Source organism: Oryctolagus cuniculus, chromosome 2, assembly GCF_964237555.1.
Source record: "Oryctolagus cuniculus chromosome 2, mOryCun1.1, whole genome shotgun sequence".
NCBI lineage: Eukaryota > Metazoa > Chordata > Mammalia > Lagomorpha > Leporidae > Oryctolagus > Oryctolagus cuniculus.
The window spans coordinates 90,172,951-90,182,051 of NC_091433.1; positions in this window are offsets into that span (position 1 = coordinate 90,172,951).

Consider the following 9,101-nt stretch of genomic DNA (forward strand, 5'->3'; position numbering starts at 1 on the left):
GTGTGTTTAGGGCCGGCGTGAAGACTCATCTGGAAGGGACTCAGCCAGGGAGGGTTTGCAAGCTGGAAGGACCTGCCCCTGGCCCTGGTGCTGGGAGGAGAGCTGAGGACTTGGGTGGAGGAGAGGACCCAGGCTTTAGATCTATTCCCACATTTGTCCCAGGGCAGGAGAGTCCAGGGAGCAGAGGAGGCAGCAAGGAGGCATCAGAGGGCTGGCAGCAGCTTCTACCTGCCACCTTTTCTGTCTGGCATTAGGGAGCTGGACTCAGGTCATAACACCTCTCTGCACTCTCCCACCGCTCTCAGAGGGTGGGGCTGTCCCTGGGAGCAGGTCTTGGGAAAGAATAATCCAAGGAGAACATACTCAGAGCCCTGCTGGTCACCCCACTGTCCTCAGTGGGGCAGGTGCTTTTCTGCAGGGGTAGAGGTGAGGCCTGGAAAAGGGAGTTGCTCTCACTTCAAGGCGGGGCCTCAGCCACCATAGCGGGGCATCTGGAGGCCTGGTATGAGTCTGTTTGCTGAGGGGTGCAGTGGACAGGGGAGGGGAAGGGCCTTGGAGGAGCCCAGGCACCTGAGCGTCAGCAGTGGGTGGTCCTTGGGGTCCCCTCTCCAGGGCTGCTGGGCACAGCAGGTGCCCAGGCCCCTGAGCTCACACCAGGGACCCTCCCTGAGCGTCCTGCAGGAAGAATTCCCCTTCTGCAGGAAATGCTTAGTGATTTTGGTGACATCTGGGGAGCCAGAGGGGGTCCTGTGTCCGGAGGTGACACCTCCCCCCGTTCCCACCTTACAGCAGATTAAGGTGCAGGGCAGGTTGCTGTCGGAGGTGGTCCAGCAGATCAACGTGGACATCAAAAGAACATTTAGAACATTTGGAACATCATGTTCCAAAAGCGCTATGGAGTCAAGTGAGTCCTCTGGACCTGCAAGGGAAGAGAGAGGTCCCTGGGAAGATGGGGGGAGTCCCAGGAGAGACCCAGAGTCCTGGGAGAGTCGTGAGATCCCAAGAGGGTTGAGAACCCGGTGACACAAGTGCCAGAAGGTGCGGGAGGCCCTTTCAGCTCCTGGGTCAGTCAGCACGGAGCACCTGGGTAGACCTGGAGCAGGGACATAGTGAAATTACTTAAGGATGAAGAAGTCTCAGGTGTTTAAAAAAATGCAAGCCAAGATATAACATGTAACACATAGCTGGCCATGGGAAGAGAAACAGGATGGAAGTGGGAGAGTTGAAGTAGGCTATTGATAAGGGGCCCCTGAATTACAGCTATGGTGGTAAAAGAAGGAAAGCCCAACCCTGAGCTGGGGGGGGGGGGCGGTACTGGGATGGTCTAGATAGACTGGGTGAGCCTTGTGCCATTAACAGCTCCCTGGAAGGCAGAATCTGGAGGTCAGGGGAGTGCAAAGGGCATCTTGGGTGGGAATATGATGAGGGCATGGGCACAAGGCAGCAGGGCCCTATGGTGCTATGATTGGATGGGCAGGGCTATATGCAGGTTGGTAGTTAGCATAACACCAAGAACAAGGCCACAGGAGGGCATGGACTCATGGAGGCTGTGGCTTTGAGGGGCCAGAGCCATGGTGTGGCCAGGACTAGAGCAGATCAACCATGGAGTAAATGAAGTCAGAGAGACCAAACGGACACCATGGTTCACAATAGTCACATATACCTAACAGCATAGCCAAAGAGCATATGGTATCTGGTTCTCTACATGTGTCTTGGTTTGCATCTAATGAGTTGGGATCCATTTTTCTTATGCAAGTCCAGAATATGCTCATCACACCTGCAATGCGGCTGCAGTCAATACCCAGTCAGTGTCCACATACCCCCACTGCCTTACCATCTCTGAATGGTGTTTCTGATCAGAAGTTTGGGTTTTATGTAGTGACTGGGGATGGGGCAAAGCCACTCACTGTTAGGGACTCTTCGAGGGACATGACTCCCAGGTTGGAGTGAACAGACACGGCTCTGTATGAAGACTGCAGCTGGTTGCTTGACCCGAGGCTGGAGACACAGGGATCTGCTCTTCAATGGCCCTCGCCTAGGGAAGATTGCTCAAGAAGAGAGAGGAGGAGGAGAAGAGGGGCTGGCCCAGGCTAACATGGAGGGGAGCCTAGACTGGCAGGGATAGTGTCTTCTGGGAGAGCCACTGGTCTCCACCACTAGGGTCCTGACCCATTTCCTCTACAAGATGTCAGTGTCACTTCAGTGAGAGGGGCTCTCAGCCAGCCTGATCCCAGGTAACCTCATGGTGACTTTGACTCACGGAGTGTGTGGCAGTGACACTGCTGACTGCTGACCTCTGAGGCCCAGTGCTGAGCCTGCTCAGCTTCCTGATGTGAGAGCCTACACCCGCCAGGCCAAATGTCCAGCAACTGCCAGCTGCCCAGCTGCAGAGTAACAGGGAAAGAAGCCCAGGAGCCCAGGGTTCCTCGCAGGTTACACATGTGTGTGATGGCCTTCCTGGGACCGTAGTCTGATGGCCTTCCCAGCTGTCCTTGCCACACCCTGTGCAGTCTGTATCTCTGTGAGTTTTAAACTCAGCAGCATTGCCTGTCAAGGGCTGGGAGGCGAGGAGCTCTGAACGTGGGCCCTGGGGATGCAGGGATCCCCATTCAAGCCACTGTGGTGCTCTAGAGCAGCACCACTCAGTCTGCAATGGACAACAGGGCCCTGGCTGCTTCCAGTGGGCCTGTGCTTACACAGCCGGCTCCCAGGGTGCAGATGTCACTGCAAACCTCTAGTGGTTGACGGGGGGCGGTTGCCTCCTTGTGCAGTGTCGGGCGACCAGGAGCCCAGCACGGGATAGGGCCCTGAAAGCTGAGGCAGGAGTGTGGGCCTCTCAAGTCAGAGAGGACGACAGAGAAGCACCTGTTGGGTTGACCACTGTGGAGGTTTGCACTTGACTTGAAACTCGACAGCAGTTTTCTGTGGTATGACTGGGATCAACGTCCCAAATGGTGTGAACACTAAGGACTTAGGACTTTGAATCTCACGAGACCTGAAATAGAGACCAAGCAGGAGTCATCCAGGAATGTAAGAGTGGACCCACATGTACAGATCCACCCAGCTACTAGTTCTCCATTGTAAAACAACCGCAAGGGGAGCACCTGTCAGGAGATGCTGGAATTAGCCTTTGACACAGTCCATGACCTGCTCATGACAAAGACCCCCAGTGAACAGGGAATAGGTGTGAACACACACTCATCCTAGGCAAGGGGATTTGTGAACCCACCACTGCCGCTTTGTGCTGAGACTGAACGCTTTCTCCTAAATCTGGAGTGGAAGATGAATGTTCCCTCCCCACATTGTACTGCAAGTCCCACCAGGGAACAAGAACAGAGAAAGACAAAATGTGGACAGTTCTGAAGAAAAAACAAAACTGTCTTTATTCACAGATGACATGATCTAATTTACAATGAGCAGAAACCAAGCTCTACACATTCCCTCTGTAAAAACTATACAAAGGGGCCGGCGCTGTTACATAGCGGGTAAAGCAACCGCCTGTAGTGCTGGCATCGCATCTGGGCATCGGTTCGAGTCCCAGCTGCTCCACTTCTGATCCAGCTCTCTGCTATAGCCTGGGCCCAAGTGCTTGGTCCCTGTACCCATGTAGGAGACCTGGAAGAAGCTCCTGGCTCCTGGCTTGGGATTGGTGCAGCTCCAGCTGTTGCGGCCATCTGGGGAGGACTCTCTCTCTCTCTCTCTCTCTCTCTGCCTCTGCCTCTCTGTAACTCTGCCTTTCAAGCAAATAGATACATCTTTAAAAAAGAAAACTACACAAATTCAAAATGGATCACAAATCTAACTCAATGTATAACACTTCTAGAAGAAAACAGAGTAAATAACCTGCTTTGAATTGGTGATGGGATTTGGATGAAGACCCAAAGCACAGAAAATGAATGAAACCAATTGATCAGAGGAATTTTATTTAAACACTTCCACTCTATAAAAGACACTGTGAAGATTATGAAATGAAAAGCTACAGGCTGGCACCACGGCTCAATAGGCTAATCCTCTGCCTTGCAGCGCCAGCACACCGGGTTCTAGTCCCGGTCGGGGTGCCACATTCTGTCCCAGTTGCCCCTCTTCCAGGCCAGCTCTCTGCTGTGGCCTGGGAAGGCAGTGGAGGATGGCCCAAGTGCTTGGGCCCTGCACCCGCATGGGAGACCAGGATAAGTACCTGGCTCCTGGCTTTGGATCAGCGCAGTGTGCTGGCTGCAGCACACCGGCTGCAGTGGCCATTGTGGGGTGAACCAACGGCAAAAGGAAGACCTTTCTCTCTGTCTCTCTCACTGTCCACTCTGCCTGTCAAAGAAAAAGAAAAAGAAAAAGAAAGAAAGAAAGAAAGAAAGAAAGAAAGAAAGAAAGAAAGAAAGAAAGAAAGAAAGAAAAGCTACAGAGCACTAGATAATGTTTGCACACATACATCTAATAAAGGACTTGAATCCAGAATATATAAAGAACTCTTAACTCTCAATAAAAACGCTTTATTTAGACTCCCTGCTCATTGCAAATGGACACCAAACCATCAAAGAACAGACACTTCATCAAATACACACACGAAAAGGTAGCCACCATGGAGACGTGAAGACCACAGTGAGATGCCATGGCTCGTCTGAGTGGTTAAACCCAAAACACTGACAACACTGGGCTAACAGCGAGGGGCAGGGGGATCTCTCACTCATGGCTGGGTGGGAATGCAGAATGGGCGGCCCCTTTGCAAGAGGGTGTGGCTGTTTCTTCTAAGGCCCAACATCCAACCACCATCCGACCCTGACATGTGTGTAGTTATTACCCAACCACTGTGGAATCTTAACTCCACAAAAATCCTGCAGGCGAGGTTCCCTGTTTCATCCATAGTCAGAACAAACTGGAAGTGACCTCAATGAGCTCAGCAGGGGAACTGAAACAGGCGTGGGTGAGAAGGAGGAAGACGCCACTGAAGTACACCATGGAAGAAGCCAGACCCGAAAGCCGCCATGCTGGGACTCCAGTCATAGGGCATTCTGGGAAAAGCCAGACCCGAAAGCCGCCATGCTGGGACTCCAGTCATAGGGCATTCTGGGAAAAGCCAGACCCGAAAGCCGCCATGCTGGGACTCCAGTCATAGGGCATTCTGGGAAAAGCCAAGCCATGGGGACAGAAGAGAAAGCAATGGTTACCAGGGGCTGTGGGGGAGTGGGAGAGTGTGACTCCTGAGGGGACACAAGGAGGAAGGAGCTGCTCCTGGAGCTGCTGGGCTGGGGCTGGGAGACTCCACATGGGCCAAAGGCCTGGACTGAGCCTCTCACAGAGCACATGTCCCTGTGTGCAAACCTCGAAAACACCCACTGGACTGAAAACGGGAAGGCATGAGCTACCCCCAGGTGACCCTTGTCATCAGAGGCAGATTTGACCAGAAAACTGTAGGAACACCCAGCTGCTCCGAGACCCAACTGCTCTTGACAGAGAACTTGAGTCAGTGCTCAGTGCTGCCGGCAGGATCGGTCAGACAAAACCAAGCAGGCTCGGCGGGCAACAAGGGAGCAGAACAGTCCTCTCTCTCCTCTTTCGCAGGCCGCAGGCACTGTTTCACATGCTCCTGGCATTCTCTGCATCTGACAACGTGAGTAATCCACGGTGCTGTTCCAGGCCCTGTTCCCAGGAGGGCCAGCTGACCAGGTCACAGAGATCCAAGTCCACGGTGAGGCCTGACTGATGTGGACGGAACCACAGAGGGGTGGGGCCTGGCACAAGGCTCTCCTTAGAGCTGACCACACATTGTGAGAACAGGAAGTGATGCCTCCCAAGTGAGGTCAGCGCTCGCAGGTGGGGTCAGCATCCCAGGGAGAGCAGCTCTGCCAGGTGATGCCCTTCCATGACGTCACTGGCCCTTGCAGGAGGTGGGCTACAGGCAGGGTGTGAACTGGGTTGCGGCCACACTGCTCATGTTTCTAGAGGAGGAAGATGCGTTCTGGGCCCTGACCCAGCGGGTAACCAACCACAGGCATGCGATGCAGGGTAGGGGGCCTCACACAGCCAGCCTTGGAGGGGGGGGGCGGGGCACTCAACCAGGGCGAATGCACCCCCCACCCCCATCCGATTCCTCAGTGTCCAGGACAAACAGGGCTGGCAGAGAGCAGCTCTCTACCAAGTCAGACCCTCTGTCCTCCCATCAGCCAAGGGCACTGTAGCCATCCCTGACTGCCCTTTGTGTGCTGTACCCACAGCCCTCAGATTCCTTCCTGGCCAGGTGACACTTATGTCCCTTTCACCCTCCCATCTGTCACTTCACACAGTGGGCCACTGTCAGATGGCAGTTCCCCATCCTGATTCTGTCATTCTCATTCTTGTACCCAAGGGATGACCATGCCCCACCCCCCAGTAGCCACCTGCAGCTCAGCCAAGCCTCGACTCCAGTGTCTTCCCTTCTCCTAACTGCCTTGGCCAGGTCAGCTCCTGGCTGACCCTACAGAGCCTCCCCTACTCCTGGTACTCAGGACTCCCTGATGCTATATGCCAAATTGCCCCACCTCCTGCAATCAAGCTCTAATTATTTTTTTGTGGGGGTGCTGGGGGTTTCTCAGGATTCTGTAAGACCAGTTGTCCCAAGGTGGAGAGACTCCGATATCACCATGACCATATCCTAAAGTGTGTGTTCCCGAAACTAAAGAGGCACCTGGTAAATAGAGGTGTCTCTCTCCCCCTGCCCAGGGGCCCTGTGTCCCGTGAGTGGGGACTGAATAAAGGACCTGACCCTTCCTGGGGCTGACAAGAGACAAGTGCCAGCCAGGGCCGCTCTTGAGGTGTGAGCTCTGCAGAAGGCCAGGGGTCAGGTGAGTGTCCATCTGGCAGGTAAGCCCTCCAGCCTGCTGGTGTGCTGCCCTTTGTGGGGTGTTCATGGGTGGTGTCCAGAGAAAGGAGGGACACAGGTCCCAGGCCTTCAGCTGCTCTGCCTCTTCCCACAGAACAACAAAGGAGTGTGCGCACGCATCTACGCGCAGAGCGGCTTCAGCAGTGCTTCCTAGATGGGGTGAGGCCGCCTGGGAGAGCTCACGTCCAAGGAAGCTCCTGGCTCAGTGTTCCCACTCCCCCAAGATGGGGTGCAGCTACCCTCATTCCTAGTAGCCACACAAGGGTCCCTGCTGGGCAGACTAGCAAAGCCCTGATACAGAGGGGACGTCCCCAAGGCAGAGGGCAAGTCTCAGGCTCAGCATCACAGGCAGATCTGGCCAGGACCCATCTTGGGAGGAGAAAGGGACTCCACAAGCCCCTGAGGTGGCCACTGCAGCCTGGAACTGAGCTGCTCTGAGTCGCTCCCAGATACCAGCCCCGTGCTGAGGACTGACCCCCGGCCATGCTGCAGCTGGTGTCTTGGTGATTCTCGCGGAGCACAGAGCAGCCTCTGAGGCTCCCAGGCTAGTGGCTGTGCTGGGCAGGCCTCCTTGCCCCTTCTCTCTGGACCACTAGCACCCTTATGTGGGCTGAACAGGAGCCCCCTTAGATATGGCCCCACATCCCCACCGAGATGAGTCCCTCGCTGCGCGAAGCTGCAGAACACGGTCAGATGCAACCTGTCTGAGGTCTCTCCCCGTGCTGGGGGCCCTGGAGCCTGGCTCAGGCTTGGTCCCCCCACTCTGCTCTCCCCACAGACCCCTTTCCCTCTCACCCTGAGATTTTGGGATATATAAATCCTCGAGGGTGAGCCAATGCTCACAGCTGTGTCCTATGCAGCTTCTGGGTCGTACCCTTTCTCCAGCTGATGCCTCTGGTGCTCTTGCTTAGTGGCCGTGAGGGAAGTACAGAAGCAGAGAGATGCTCGCTCTTCAGAGTTCAGAGCTGTCTTAGTCAACTACAGGTGTAGCAGCTATTCAGTACAAAACAGGACAAAACGTGCACACACACACACACACAAACCCACTGCTCATGCTGAAACTGGTGCTTGTGAAATTTGTAAAGCACTTTTGGAAGGCACAGCTTCTTTCTCGTGAACGGTTTGCAATAACCACATGAAAAGGAAACACTATAAACTGACCCTTAGGAACTTCGTTTACAAAGATCACCCACTAGGAAACAGAGGAAAAGAAAAATGTAAGTTGGGCCCAGCACTGTACATAGTAGGCTGCACCCACATGGGAGACCAGGAAGAAGCTCCTGGCTCCTGGCTCCTGGCTCCTGGCTCCTGGCTCCTGGCTTCAGATCAGCACAGCTCTAGCTGTTGCGGCCATTTACTGAGTGAACCAGAGGAAGGACGACCTTTCTCTCTGTCTCTGTCTGTAACTCTACCTCTCAAATAAATAAATAAAATCTTTTTTTTACAAAAAGAAAGACAGATGTCCATGTGTGAAGAAATAGGGAACTAGGGACGGGTTCCCACTAAGCTGACTGGTCTTTTTTTTTCTGTAGAGGAAACATATTTCTGAAGACACTGTGCATTTCTAAAAAGTGTCTCTGGCATAATTTTTGAATCCGAACTCATTCCTCACACTCCTCCACTTCATCCACCCAGCACAGCCTGGGGCTGACACTCCTGTGCTGTACACCTTTGCCATAAGGTGTTGCTGCCCATTCTGCCAGAAATGTTGGTGTCTTTGGGGCTCTCACGTTTATTCTAACCCAGGGCACCCATCCAGTCAGCCCTCCAACTTCTCTCCCCACTTATCCAAGCAAGGAAAAAAGTAGATCCTTCAAATTAAAAATAAAAATTCTTGGTCTGAGACAAAATAAATTATGGACTTGGACAAAAAACATGTGAATGATACATACAACAAAATACATGAGTAAGCCAAACATAAAATATCTAAAAAGTCAACATTTGAAAAAAACCAGGAACTCAACTAGAAAATGGCATGATACAAACAGACTTTACTAAAGTGATTTTACAGCCAAGTAAACAACTTAAATATGCTTAACAATTTTATTCCTAGAGAAGAGGGCACTACACTGCAATGAGATATTAATGCACAGCTAACAGCATGTCTGAAACTAAAATGGTAGCACTACTGACAATGCAGAGAAGGGGATCATTTATATGTTATGGCTGCGAATGTCAAATGTTACATCTACTCGGGAAAACCTTTTTGGAAGTTTTTAAAACAACAATCGGCTCTCTCTCAATATGACCT